Here is a 12,318-nt window from a genome sequence, read left to right as displayed (position 1 = left end):
ATGCATTTTCATTGTGATGCATTGATGCTAGATACAACTTATGGTAAAAAAAAAAAAGCACCGCCATTAAACAACAGAGTGTGCCTGACAATCATTCCAATCAATGGCTTTCACAATTACGAGATGGTGTAAATTATTACCTGCACAACATTCCCATGAAGGGAAATAAACACTTTCTTTGGAGCAAAACGCAGTATCAGACTGTGGAATGACTTGTGGAGTCACTCTCCTCCTCTTCCTCCAACTCAAGCCGTGGTCTCTTGCTAGGTCACCAGCCTGGGCCCTTTATTGGTGATGAAGTCAGCAGTGAGTGGGGCAAAAGAGAGGTTGTTCCGAAGACTGTACTGACAGGAGACACCTGTGTCTGCATGGCTACAAATAACAGAAACAAATCGTATTAGAAACTGGAAAATAATAATTTAGCAGTTTTTTCCTTGGTAATGGAGTAACACCGCAGAGTAAACCTTGGTTACCCATCACAAATGCAAGAAGCCATTTGCAAATATAAACCATATCCTATTTGGTTATGAAGTTATTTAGCCGTTGCTTTTATCGAATTGTTAGTAGAAAGTAAGTATGTGATACATGAATGTATCTATAGCCAATATTCTAGCAACATCAGCAAGGGTGAATCTTCAAATAGATTACTGGACTGCAGATTCTAGGTAAACCAAAAAAAAACAACACATCCGAATACACAGGAAAAAGATGCTCACCAAGTTTCGTATGGATTGCATACTAAGTCACTAAAAACTCTTAGTGGCTACATACCGTTGCTTCTTACGTGTGCCTTTAGCGATCCCATGGACAACTGTGTGCCGCCTGATGTCGACTTCAACCGTGCACTTTGTATTCCCACAGAATGCATTCCCACCGGCGAGTTTGTTTGGGTTCCCGTCGATATAATCTGAGGCGTGTCAGTCTGGCATCCGACGTGTTGAAAGGGGTGATTATGGGCACTGCAGTCCTGCTAAAATTATCACACATAAATCACGACGAAAAATGATTTTACACAGTACAAGCTAACTGTATTTTACATACAGTTTAGAATTGTAGTTTGAGATCCCACAAAAGGTTTGTGGAAGATTAACCAGCCTCGCAACAAGACTAGCAGCTAGCTACAGAATGAATTATTTTATGGTAGGAAATGGTAGGGTTAATTACCCCAACTTATATTACACACAACACAGACACTTTTGTTATTATCAGTATAGGTTTACTTACATGTTGAGAGTCATCTTCACGCAGGTTGCTGAAGCAGCCATCCGTGAAGTGGAGGCGACACAGAAAAAGGCTCGGTAAAGTCGGTGGAATAGGGTTAAAAATGATGAAATCTAGCCAACGGCTACGCGAAGGCTCTGCCTTTGGCAAACCATACAAGGGAGAGGTCCCTTCACAACCAAGAAAACACCTTCTAGCCATTATTATATATATATAATATATAAATAGTATTATGTCTTTCTGTCCATCTACTTCTCTACTCAAACTCTTGCTTTACGATCCATTCCCCGATCCCAGCGTGTCCAGGAACGCAGCAAAAGGTCATTGATGACGCTCTCCCATTGACTCCCAGCAAAAGTACATGCTTACGTCACCATGTACCGGAAGTAAAAGAAAGCCGCGGAGAAAATCCCAACGAGCCGTTTCTAGGTAGCTCGGTAGCAGTGATTTGCGGTAGTCATTTACTCCCCCTTGCGGGAATTTTATGGTATTGTAACTTTGCCAACCATTTATATACCCCAAAACGTATGTAAAGCGCAATAGGAGAAGGAAAAAACGGAAAAGCAGAATAGGCCCCCTTTAAGGGAATCAGGAAGCTGATTGTCGCTGTCAGGTGTGGGGGTAGTTTTCTTTTTGTAGTTTGTCATGTTTTGTAATTTTTTGTAATTTTTTCCAGATAGAGCGGGTGTCAATATTAGAGATTTGTTTTTCTAATTTAGTGGCATAGTTGGATTTGGCTCTTCTTATTGCAGATCTCAGTTTGTATTTGGCAGCCATATATTGTTCTTTATTTCCTGTCAAATGTGCTGAATTTTTCTCCTTTCTTATTATCTTAATGTCCTTGTTAAACCACGGTTTGTTATTATTGTAGTTTTTGACTTTTTTGAGCACAGCTCAACCCAGTAATTAACGTATGACGTCACTGCTTCGTTGACGTCGTTCAGGTCACCTGCGGCATGGAAAACATCCCAGTCCGTGCACGCGAAACAACCCCGAAGTTGTTCCATGGCTTCGGGGGACCAGCACCGGAGAAAGGTTGTTGGTGTTTTGGAGGATTTAACTTTTTGCCTGTATTTTGGAATTAGCAGCAGCATTGCGTGGTCGGACCTGCCCAGCGGAGCCCTACACTGTAAAAAATAAAAAGTTGGGCAAACTCAAAATTGCAAGGCAACTTACTGCAATCAATTTTTGAGTTTTGAGCCCATCAAAAACGTGATTTTCTTCTTTAGACAAACTTGAAAGTTAGAGTTATACCAACTAAGATTTTTATATTTTACAAACTCAAAAAAATAAGTCAGGGGTGTTAACTTAACATTTCAAATTAAGGTTAATATTATTTAAAAAAAAAAACATTTCAAAGAATGCAAAACGAGTTTTAAGTACACTTTATTAAAATTTATAATTTGAAACTTCCATTTTACATTTCTGCATGCCAGACAGCAATAGAACAAGCAACATGTAGCTAGTTCAGCAGCAGAGAATCGCTGTCTAAATGCAGCAAACCAAAGAGCAGAACAAGTTTGACATTATGGTCAAACTTGTTCTGCACGAGACGGGAGCCAAGGTTAAACGGTGACGCAACTCTCGTGCCTCATTCACCGCACGATCCCGAGAGCTGCCATTATTTAACACACATCCGCAACACACAGCGCACCGCACACCTAACCAACGGAGCTTACCAAGTTACCAAGTCTCGGTAACGGTGGCGGCAACACTACGCACAATAAACAACACACAAACAATAAAGACCCCAAACCCGTTAACCCAACTTAACCTAACAGAAACAAATTGACAAAAGGCAATAAACCCCTTTTTCCCAACCGGCATCACGAATACCCAGACTCCCCGGGGGGTAGTGTCGAAATGCACATGCGCACCGTAGTTGGCCCAGCCTCAGAAAGAGTCTGACTTAAACCCGTGTGTCTTGCTAACAAAGAGACTACAGTGAACCCAACTCTTGACCCAAAACTCAACATTGTTGGTTGGACTAAATTGCATTGTACAGTTGTACATGAATACTTAATGTTTTATATTCATTTTACTCAGAAATCATAATGAGACCAACAATTTTGAGTTTTCGTTTTTACAGTGTAGGGAAAGCACGGTAAGCCTCTCTGATGGAGGTGTAGCAGTGGTCAAGCGTGTAACGTGTTGGTCCCTCTGCTGGGGCAATTTACCTGCTGATGGTAGCCGGGGAGCTCAGATGATAGGTTGGTCTGGTTAAAGACCCCGAGGACGATGACTGCTGTGTCCGAGTGTGAATTTTTCACTGAGGAGACGTAGTTGGCTAACTCGGCTATGGTGGTGTTAGCGTTAGCCTCAGGTGGAATGTAAACACAGATCATAATAATTGATGCGAACTCCCGTGGGAGGAATGATGGTCTGCATTTGACAGTGAGGTATTCCAGGTGAGGGGAACATACATGTGTGAGTTCAGTAGAATTTGTGCACCAGCGTTCATTTATCATGATGCAAACACCGCCGCCTTTTGCCTTGCCCGATAGTTTGGAAGATCTATCGGAACGATGTAATCTGAAACCTGGAAGAGTTACCGCTTGGTCTGGTACTGATTGATCCAGCCAGGTCTCTGTCAGGCAAATGGCAGAGCAGTCACTGTAGTCTTTGTCGGTTTGGATCATAAGTTGTAATTCGTCCATTTTGTGCCGGAGGGATCTTACGTTTGACAGCAGAAGGGCTGGGAGCGGTGGCCGGTAAGGGCGTCTCCTGAACCTGGCAAAGGTGCCGGAGCGGCGGCCCTTTTGGGCCGGCAGCCATGGTGTTGAGTGGCTTGCGCTGTAGATGTTTGATTCCAGTAATTTCTTCTCCAGCAAGGTCTGAGGTTTAGAAGCTCCGATCGGGTGTACTGGATTATGCACAACACTTTACAAACAAATAACGCAGACAAACATAACATGACAAAAGCTTTCTTACTACTTAGAAGTGGTTGCTAGATCGTGGAATTTCGACAGTCAATAGCTAGACTAGAATTACATAACATGACAAAAGTTCTCTTTTCATCAGAGTATAACATTTGAGCCCGACATAGTCTATTCATAATATTGTAATGACCACGGAAGAGGCAGTGAATGAAGTGATTTGACAGCTTATTTGATACCTAATAAACCGTTCGAACACGCAAGACCGGTCACCATAGCATCGCTGGTAAACAAACCCTCGGAGCTCGGCTTTTGGCCGAGTTTTATACCATATAGGTCTTGCTGAAGGCATTTAATGGTCCAAATATTATTAATAAATATTCGAATATATTCAAATATTAATATTAATATTAATAAACAAACAAACTTTTTTTTGACGCGTCGACGCAAATTATTCATGTCGACGAATTGTTGAAATCGACTATGTCGACTAGTCGTCCCAGCTCTAATCGCCACACACTTCGCGATTTGACCGTTTTCAGTACACTTATTTTCGCCCGATCTGATTCGGAACGCCCTACGTACTCAAACTTAGGCTAGTAAGTACGGATATTATGGATATTGGAACACGGCGATGTAATCATGAAGCGGAAGAGGCCACGGCGAAGTCTTGTGTGGGATGATTTAAAAAATGACTTCTTGGTGAGCACTATAGGCCTACCACTCAAGGCAAGGTTAGCATCGAAGCAGAAATAAAGAACTTTCTGAGCCCCTGGATTGTGGAAAGTTGTTCTACCGCCTTGCCAAGTTAGCACAGAGGTATTTGTGCATCACGGCAACGTCGGTCCCCTCAGAGCGGTTGTTTTCGGCGGCTGGACTGACGGTCTGACGGTGAACAGAAATCCGTAGACTGGTTGGTTAAGTTATAACATGATTGTTTTTTTTATATTATTATTGTTATTATGTTGGGAAGAAACTAGGGTTCTGTTTATTTTTAGTTATGTTTTATTATGAGCACCGGCTTCGAGCTGCATGCTCCGTTGCTTAGCGCAGAGTAGCGCATAACTATTGAACGGATCTGGTTTAACTGAGTTGTTCATCTATTAATAAAGATCCCAATGAGGAAAACATGCTGCTTTTGTAATTTCATTTAATTTTGAATATAGCATATAAATACTTAAGTAATATCACACGAGAGGTAGTGTGTTGTATCACCACGGCTGTGATTGTGCCGAAGATAATCACAGCTGTGCTGATATTCACTAAACAGCACGACCTCGAGTGTGATATTGCTTTTACACAACAGTTCTACAAGCAAGCACCATAAATTATTTATTTGGCACCGCCAACATAAATGGATCCGCGACTGGGACTGAACTGTTGCAAAGCAACACACACACTAGCTAGCAGAACATGAACAGCGAAGTGATGCATGTATAGTTAAAAGTCCCGGTGCTCCTATACTTGGTCGGAACTAAATTTTAATGTAAAATATTAACGATGAATCGACTATTTGATCGTTAATCCACCCGACGATCGACTAAGACAACTTAATCGAATGCCCATCCCTAGTAGTAGCTGAGTAGTAGGTAGTAGCTGAAGAAGTAGCAGTAGCATATTAGTAGGTATTTGCTGAAGTAGTAGTGGTAGCTGAAGTAGTAGTACTACCTGAGGTAGTAGTATTAGTAGCCTAAGTAGTTCAGGGGTTGACACTAACGGTTGCCCGCTTGCCCGGGGCAACAAAAAATAATATTTGGGCAAATTGAGATTATTCCTGGTTGCCCGAAAGGGCAAGTGCATTTTTTAGGGTTTGTTCATATATATTCATATATATTTAAGAGTTTCTAAAAACTGCAAAGCAACCATTTTCTTCCGTAAAATCACACAAAATAGATACATTTGTCACTCACTCGCAGTGCGGTCTCTGGCAGTGTTTCGGCACTAGTCACAGGCCACGTTTATACGTAGCAGGGTATTTATAGAAACGAATATTTCCCCCCCTCCGTTTTCCAAAATAACATTGTGTGCACACAGCATCGTTTTCAAAAAAGTTGTCGTTTACATCAAAACGCATAAATACGCCGTTGAGCGCCATTATAACTATGCCAAACCTATGGGCGGCAGTGTAGTAGAGCTTAGATCGGGCCCAGAAAATCAAGCCCAACCTGGCCCGAGCCCGTGCACGTTCTGTCCGAGCCCGGACCGACCCGACACATTAAGCGTAATTATGAGCCCGAGCCCGATTTCAACCCGACTTTTTTTTTTAATACATATGTAACTTTGTACACATTTGTTACCTGGCCTACTCTGCTAAATATATATGTAAGGGATAATGTATAGAACGCCGGTCATTATCGGGAAAATAAGCCCAGACAGGACGAACAGTACACCGACCGACGCGCAGCGAAGGTGTCTTGCTTCGCCCTGAAGGGGCTTATTTTCGACAATAACCGGCGACGTTCTATACATTATCCCGCTTATTACACGGCTACTTGCCAAAACGAAAAAATAACTTCACATGGTGTGTCTTTTTACAATTTATTCGTTACCAGCATTCTTAGTGTTGATTAGCAGAGAAATAATTTGTCTGCAAAGACGGTGACGTTGCTTAGCAACGGAAGACGCTGGGCTTGACAAGTCACCGGACTACTACCCATGCAAGTGAACGGAGCGTTCCACGGCATTGAGAAGACCCGTGTAATAAAGGCCTATAATATTTCTGTTTATGGCATAGGTTTCTCCTCGGATTAGGCCAATAAACCAATGATATAGTGTATAACCTATGTATTATCTCGGGCAGAGAATCTAAACTCTAGTAGGGAGAAGGATAAAGCCGTGCAAGCCAATCAGAATCCTCAGAATCAACAACAACGAATAACACGAGCGTCTTCCTGTAACAAACAAACTGTAAACATAGGGCGCTCATATGACCTTAAGCATTTCCTGCCGCATAATGTGACGCTTCAGAACCTAAAACCCAGTTTCTCCCCGTTGACACAACATAACCAGCGTTTTCAGAAATCCCCACTTTGGCCGAAGTTTTTAGATATGATCGTTTTCTGTGACAAAAACTGCGTTTTCGTGTAAATGAGAGGCCAAACCGCGTGGAAATATCTGCGTTTTCCCTTCGTGTAAACGGGGCCTTAGTTATTTACATTTGCATAAAATCCAGATGAAAGCATGCAGGTCTACATATAACTGGGCGGTAGCTTTAATAGGTTGCAACGGTGTACTGAAATAACTTCATGGCACGATGTGACCATTTGGTATATAAGTAAACAAAGAAGAAGTTTGTTCTTTTTTAAACACGTACTATGTGGAAGCTAACATTCAGCTTCAGATTGAGCTAGGATGAGTGAGTTCCCCAAATTAGGCCAGGTGCCTCGCAAAAAGAGGCCTGTTCATGATTCAGATTTTAATTTGGGCAAGTGAACATTACATTCGGGCAAGTCGAACATGACCGGCACTTGCCCGATGGGCAAGTGCTTTTGAAACCTTAGTGTCAACCCCTGTAGTAGTAGTAGCAGAGGTAGTAGTAGTAGCTGAAGTTGTAGTAGTAGTAGTAGTAGTAGTAGCTGAACTAGTAGTAGTAGTAGCTGTAGTAGTAGTAGAAGCTGGAGTAGTAGTAGAAGCTGGAGTAGTAGTAGAAGCTGGAGTAGTAGTAGTAGCTGGAGTAGTAGTAGAAGTAGCTGGAGTAGTAGTAGAAGTAGCTGAAGTAGTAGAAGTAGCTGAAGTATTAGGTATTAGCTGAAGTAGTGGTAGAATTGGCTGAAGTAGTAGTAGAAGTAACTGAAGTAGTAGTAGTAGCTGCTGAAGTAATAGCAGTAGCTGAAGTAATAGGTAGTATCTGGAGTAGTAGTAGTAGCTGAAGTAGTAGTAGTAATTGTAGTAGTTGTATTGGTAGGATTAGTAGTATTGGTAGGAGTAGTATTGGTAGGAGTAGTAGTAGTAGTAGGCAGTAGATATGTTGAATAGCTTTAATCAAGTGAGAGATTTGAACACATCTGTGTGTGTGTGATATACCGGTATTAAAATTATACCGGTATATTTTTGAAAGCGATATGTAGTTGAGACAATATCGCCATACCGGAAAGATGCTGGGGTTGACAAGTTACCGGACTACTATCTATGCCTATCTAGGCCTATAATATTTCTGTTGATGGCATAGATTGCTTCTCAGATTAGGCCAATAAAGCAATGATTTAAAAAAAAGAGTGCAAAAGGAAATTATTGCGGCCGGCAAAAAATGATCGTTCACTTTAATTTATCGCGCAATTAATTGATTTATTGCTTATTGCGACAGGGCTGTTTGTGTGCGTGTCTTTTTAAGAGAATGCCGGAGCCATCAAGTGCCCCTGTCTGCAGCTCGCAGATCGAATAGGGGCTAATGCCCCTATTAGCCCCCCCCCCTGGGGCTAAGTCGCAAATCTCTTTTCTTGCGGCTTTCACTGAGGCACGCCCCCTTTTGGTCGTAGTATCTCGTCGCTTTCAAAGTAGAGCGAGCAGAGCTGTACAACTCGCAAAGAAGATGGCTGCGCCCGTAGTTAATGGGGGATGAGATGTATTTTCTTTCTATTTATACCACGTTGGTGGTTTTAATGTCGTTTTTAAAACCTCTTACACACTTGACATCATTGCTGCTTTAATCTGGTCACCAATATATGCATTGCACGGTCTTGCTTTGCGTGCAATTCAATGTAAAGTTTTGTTTTGAAGCTGGTTTGCTAAAGAGGCTACGTTGCTAATGATGACTAGCATGCTACTACTCCCCCTCGTGGCTCGACAGAAACACAAATGGCAAACTGGAAGGCTGGAGCAAGAGAAATACGTCACGTTCTCGCTGAAGCTGGCCGTTCGTACCAGCGTACCGTCCAAATGGATAGCAGCATTACATTTTCCCTAAATGTGGGCTGGTCTAAACGTTTAACCCATGGTTTCACCCCCGCGGGCGCCATCTGGTGGCGGAGATCCGGCAGCACATTCTCAAATGTCAACACAGCACAACACAATGACTTAATATGGAAAAAGGTTCATGCATTAGACTTAGACATTCCTACTTTTAACTTGCCAAATTACTTTTTTTTACCATGAAAAAAAAAAAAATATATATATATATATAGACCATAGCATTAAATATAAATGTAAATGGACTGCATTTATATAGCGCTTTTCTAACCATTGGCCACTCAAAGCGCTTTACAATATTGCCTCACATTCACCATTCACGCACACATTCACGCACCGACGGCGGAGTCAACCATGCAAGGCGACAGCCAGCTCGTCAGGAGCTAACAGTCAGGGTTAGGTGCCTTGCTCAAGGACACCTCGACACTCAGCTAGGAGGAGCCGGGGATCGAACCAACAACCTTCAGGTTACCACCAGGTTATGTATGTGTATATATGTATGTATGTATGTATGTATGTATGTATGTGTATATATGTATGTGTGTGTGTGTGTGTGTGTGTGTGTGTGTGTGTGTATATATATATATATATATATATATATATAAACCATAGCATTTCCATAAGAGTATAGACACATTATTTTGTACACTCAATTATATTAGCGAAGTCAAATAAACCAAAGGCAGAAGACTTTGCATCATTGATTTTTATTTTCACCCCAGGCAAAAAATGTTTGATCTGCAAAGATTTTTTTTTTTTTTTGCCTAGCCTAGCCAAATACATTCCTTAAGCTTCCATAAATGTTTAACAATGGCAAGTATCAGGGTATTTTTCTGGCCCATAACAAGCAACCCGGTTCCCGGTTTCCAGTTCTGTCAATTTCCCAGCGTCTAGAAAGGAAACAGATTGCGGTTTTTATAGGCACAATAACAATGCAAGATGTAAAACAGATAATTGATATAAGTGGAGGGATTACGATTTAGTCTAGCAATAGTTGACTACAAGACTATTTAATCACAGGACCTCTCACCTGTAGCCCTCCTTGCACTCGTCGCCGTTTTCTGTCCTGCAATCGGTCTTCTTCAGACCTTAGTGATTTAATGACAACATACATTCACTATGAAAACATTCATGTTGGTCTGTTGACCAAACTGTTTTTTTGTGATTTGATTCAAAAGTGTGATATTCAGGGCACTTACGGCTAAGGGAAGTTCTGCAGGAGAGCGAGACACCACCATCTCTAATTTGCAGCATGTTTTCCTTTGAAGAAGGAAATGCAGGAAGATGTTAATATGTTGTAAAAAAAATAACACCTTGTACACTAAGCATAATGTGTCACGATTTACGCACACCTCTCTGAAATCACAATTGGCCCCGATACAATGTACAGAGTGTCACGGTTTGACCGTGACACCAATGATTGGATGTGGTGGCAATCGAAAGGCAACATCCCGCTCCTTTGAGCAAAGTCAGCATTCAAACGACACTGGTCGACCTCACAGATGATCTTCTGTGCTGGCCCCCACATATTCTTGATTACATGTATGGGTGTTGAAGGACCACTAAAAGATTTTTCAACTGCAAACACACCATTTGTACCATCGATACACTGACAGTCCAAAAATCTGTCCTTCGTTATCGTCTCAAGGAGGTTGGTGTGTTTTCTCCTGCAGTGTGTTTTGAAGTTTATTTTGTTTAAAATCAATTTGCAATGAGGACAACAGAATTTATTTTGCTCACTTGATGCTTTAGTGGCCGTGGAACATTCTGCAGGAGCCAATGGGAGGTGAGTGGGGGCCACAGAGAGCTGAGCGGGGGCCACAGGGAGCTGAGCGGGGGCCACAAAGTGCTATGAAGGGGCTGCAGCTTGCACCTCCTCCTGGTGTATTTGTAGGTGCCTTACCAATTGCAATCGATTTCTAAGTGTTGCTGCACAATAGCAACAATGGAAATGTGTAGCCGTCCGACAACTTAATCCACACTTGATTATTGTGAACTCTGTAAGGGAGGAATAAAGGAAGTAAGATTCATACTTATAGTAAAATACAAATTAATTCATTTGTGTAATATTTTAGATAAGCACCTTTGTGTTTCACTGACGAATGGCCTTTTAAATGGTTGTCAACCTTATATTTTGCACCACCCACGTATTTACAGAAGGGACAGTGGAACAGTTCACTGTTGGTGATGTTATTAATGTTTGGTGTATCACCATCCAAAAGAATACTAATGTGAATATATATCAGAGGGGAAAAGAATATACATTAAAAGGCACAGCATCACTTAAACCCCTGCTAAAACATAACTTTTACCATCTGAAATTGACACTGACATTTTGATATTTTTTACCACATTGACGTCTTCAGGGATAGCCTCAGGAAGAGGAAGTAAATCAGCCTGAGCTTGGAGAGCATGAGAGGCCTCCAGCCCAGGATGTGGGGCACCATGTAGCGGGGGGTACCACAGTGGGACACCTGTCACGCACATACACACACACACACACACGCACGCACATGTACGAAGGCAACACAAGGTCAATCAAAGTAGTTGTGGGTAACAAACGGACACAAAGAATGAATAAATGAATGTATTTCTTTACATTTATTTTGATCATTGTCAACGCAGAATTCCAATATCAAAATGTAATGCACTATGCAAAGAGTAAGGCCATGCATTAAATGTTGATATTCAAATCCTGTTATTATGCCTTATCATACTCTAATTCAAGTGAATGATTCATTGATTGCCTTCTTTATTTCTCTCAGACATACTCGAGGGTAGAAACACACACAAATATAGCGCATTAGTTACTGTTTATATAAACCTGGATATGAAATATGATATTTTTTTAAGCATTGCAGTGAACCTACCTGACCAGAGAAAATCAGGACACAGACAGACAGACAGACAGACAGACAGGAGTTCTTAAAAGAACTGTTGGTTTTGTAATGTGTGTGTTATGTGGTGCAATGTCGTGGTGCAGTGTGCGTGTGCGAGCTGTGATAGGATGTAGATAAAATATACAGGCAAATCTGGAGGGGAAAAGCAAAATTTAAATCTGAAACATCATGAAACATATTTTACCAATGTGGTTTAGAGAATATTACCATGATGAGCCCAAAATATTGGAGTTTATTTAATCGTCTTCATATGTTGACGCCATGCACGAAAGGGTTAAAAAAAGCTGAAAAACACTGCCTAAATGCTATTATTCAAACGACCTCATGACATAAACATGAGGCCTATGCATGTTACTTGCATGAATATTTTAATGATCAACTTGTTGCTCTGTCCATACATTAGTTTATAATGTACA

The 12,318-nt window shown here is 41.4% G+C and overlaps 1 protein-coding gene and 1 long non-coding RNA gene across 2 annotated transcripts in view; one reads left to right on the top strand and one right to left on the bottom strand.

Moving 5' to 3' along the window:
- LOC115548964 (uncharacterized) overlaps nucleotides 1-12,318 on the top strand; it is a 73,044-nt gene that overhangs the window by 28,757 nt on the left and 31,969 nt on the right. The gene's annotated exons all lie outside the window — the stretch shown is intronic.
- LOC115548494 (uncharacterized) lies at nucleotides 9,714-10,263 on the bottom strand. Its single transcript, XR_003977595.1, has 3 exons — nucleotides 10,202-10,263; nucleotides 10,033-10,090; nucleotides 9,714-9,892 (listed from the first exon to the last, which is right to left on the bottom strand). It is a non-coding gene; the product is annotated as an uncharacterized LOC115548494 (long non-coding RNA).

This window comes from Gadus morhua, chromosome 8 (assembly GCF_902167405.1).
Source record: "Gadus morhua chromosome 8, gadMor3.0, whole genome shotgun sequence".
Taxonomy (NCBI): domain Eukaryota; kingdom Metazoa; phylum Chordata; class Actinopteri; order Gadiformes; family Gadidae; genus Gadus; species Gadus morhua.
The sequence above is the reverse complement of the archived record's forward strand: the minus strand, read 5'-3'. Positions and strand labels throughout refer to the sequence as shown.